This window comes from Triticum dicoccoides, chromosome 5B (genome assembly GCF_002162155.2).
Source record: "Triticum dicoccoides isolate Atlit2015 ecotype Zavitan chromosome 5B, WEW_v2.0, whole genome shotgun sequence".
In the NCBI taxonomy this organism is placed as follows: Eukaryota; Viridiplantae; Streptophyta; class Magnoliopsida; order Poales; family Poaceae; genus Triticum; species Triticum dicoccoides.
In genome coordinates this window covers 147010919-147013942 of record NC_041389.1, presented here as the reverse complement: position 1 = coordinate 147013942, position 3024 = coordinate 147010919, and positions in this window count along the sequence as shown.

The following is a 3024-nucleotide window of genomic DNA, read 5'->3' as shown; positions in this document are numbered from 1 at the left end:
ATCTTAGTTACAACACAGATTTGATGCAACGGACGAATCTGTAGTGAAAGTAATCAATGTGTAGCGCGAGAGATCTTCGTCGCTTTTGCCGCCTAGCTTTTAGGTTTGATCCCACAGATAAGGAACTAATGAAACATCTCGAAACCAAAGTTAGGGACAGCGTGACAATATCTCACCCTCTGATTGATCGTTTCATACCTACCATAGTCATAAATCAAGAAATATACTACACCAGTTCTCAGAACCTTCCAGATGAGATGTTGGTAAAATTTGCTTACTTTGTACAGGCATGATGATCCTCACTTCAACAGTTGTTTGTCGCATGTGGTTATGACCTTGGTAGGTGTACCAACAGATGACGTGAGCAAATATTTCTTCTTCTTTCTAGGGCGTACCCTACTGGAGCGAGGAAGCGTCGCAAGATATAGATGGAGCCCGATGTAAGCATATAACACAACACGAAACCAACAATACAATGGTGTTGAAAGTTGATGGTCGACACACAGGATGGAAAAAGATTCTGGTGTTGTACACCGGGTTCGGTGACAAGCGGAAGAAAACCAAGTGGGTGATGCACCAGTAGAACCCGACGATGACGAGAACGAGATGGAGGGACCAGATGGAGAGACCAAAAAGAAAAAAGTGCTACCCTTGTGTATGAATCTCTGCTCTATTAATTTCCCGAGACCACCTCATATAAGTAACATACTCCCTCCCCGTGCGGAAAAGCTTGTCCCAATCTTGTTCCTCAAATGAATGTATCTAGCACTAACTTGATGCTAAATACATCCATTTGAGGGACAAGTTTTTTGGGACGGAGGGAGTATGAAGTAAGTATTCATAGTACGCAATTATATAAATGGGTGAGATTTGGCTTTTGTCCGGCACGAAACCTTAGAAAAATGGTTTGAACGCTTTGAGGAATATTCATTGCTGCTTTCAGTTTCAAAAATAAGTTTATGAGTTTTGATAAGAAGTTGAACATGGTTCACCGGGCTTCTCAATTGCGTTTGTCCCTTGGGCCATGGGCTGGTTGCTCGGCTGTGCAACACCTCCTGATCGCCTCCATTTGCTATATAACCGGATGGTGTGGTCTGATGGATCTTCCCGGATAAAGTAGGCCGAGACATGTGGCGTAAGAAACATGCTCTTAGGTCGGTACTAATGTGACTACCCGACTGATAACACTATTTCATAAAAGGACGTCTAATTTCCCTCAAAAGAAGGACGTCTAATTAGCGCAAGACTTAACAAGCAGTACTTAATGATTTTAGCAACCACACACGTTCGTAAGACAATACTTAACATACAACACTTCACAATCAGCATTTGACGAAAGCAATTCTAATGACCTCGGCTATGTGCAAGCAGTGCTAGCGAATTCTTCGATGCTTACAGGTTGTTATAACGGTCCTTCCAATAGTTCACTGCACTTCAGTTTACTTTTCCAATAGTTTGTTTCACTTCGCTTTTTTTCAAAAAAGAGGAAGACCCCAGGCCTCTGCATCTGGACGATGCATGCAGCCATTTTATTAGTTATATACATAAGACCTTAAAAAGTCATACAACAGTAAGGCTAAAGCCACCGTCTAGGCGACATCTGTCGCTACTCCTATCCAGTTAATGAAGAGATGCTGATAGTCTGGGCCTAATACCAAACAGACCTCGCAGCCAAATAAAACATCTAAGACCTGAGGTCCCATCCAGGACGCCTGCCGGGTATGGGGCACCCACCAGTCCGGCGCACTCCTCAACTAGAACGCCTGCCGGGTATGAGGCCGCCGCAGGCACCTGCCACCAATCCATCTTTAGTACTGTACTGCTGCATCAACCTTGCCCAGTCTAGCTGCCGTCGACGCCACCACGACGCCAGACAGCGCCACCATCCTTCACTTGTCCATCATCACACTCCCATCGGCGAGACCCCGCTGCTCCATGCCGCGGAGACCCGCCATTGTCGACGTGTCAGATGCCACGCCGCTCCTCCTCTTGTCCCCTCCAGCCAGCACTTGGTCCAAAACGATGCCCCCAGGAGGGAGAACGACATCGAAACGTCGTCATCGTCCGATCCGGTAGACCCAGATCTAGGGTATCCCCCGGAACCCCCTGATCAGGTTGACATGATCTGCAACGACGATGCCTCGAGAAGGAAATGACGTCAGAGACGCCGCCATCGCCCGCCAAGACCACAGTCAGTTGCGATTTTCACCGGAAGCCGTGTCATCCTGATCTCGGGGCCAGTTCTTTTGGGCAATTCTCCGGGAATTGACCCCCTCCCCAGCTTCTCCCAGAATTGCCACTCTATATTTTCTTACAATTCCTAGCTAACTAGATCTTAACTAGTTAGGAATTGTAAAAAAAGATGAAGTGACAATTCTGGAAGAAGCTGGGGAGGGGGTCAATTCTCGGAGAATTGCCCAAAAGAACTGACCCTCGTGGCTGGCTAGAACCACGTGGAGTCTCGCCATGAAGACGTATGCCGCTGCTGGTACTCCGGCAGAGATCCTCTATACCCTCACCGGTCCCTCCACGCACCGCCAGCCGGCCAAGACCACGCCGCGGCGGATCTGGACGGGACACCAGATCCTCGGCCGCCGCGACCCATCTTCTGGCAGAGCCATCCACCGGTTCACCTAAAATGTGCGGATCGGTCCGGATGTCTGAAATCCCGCAGACCAGCACCAATCCAGGGGAGGTTAGGTGAAGTCTGGGCGTCCGCCTTGTTAGATTCCGACATCATGATCCACCCAAAAACCCATCCTCCCGCCACGTCTGCTCCAGAACCTTCCAGCTTGACCGGTCCTCCTCCTATGCGCTTTCACAAATGACTTGACCGACGCAGCAGCCCGAGAAGCCTAGTAAGGCTGATCACATTCATATTGGTGCGGCTTCTGGGAAGCCCGCTCCAGCTTTAAAGCTAGTCAGGTTCCTCCTCGGTAAACCCTACCCGCACAATCCTCTCTCACACACATTCACCGGCTGTTGCATGCCCGACCACGATGGGCAAGAAGGACGTCGAGAAGA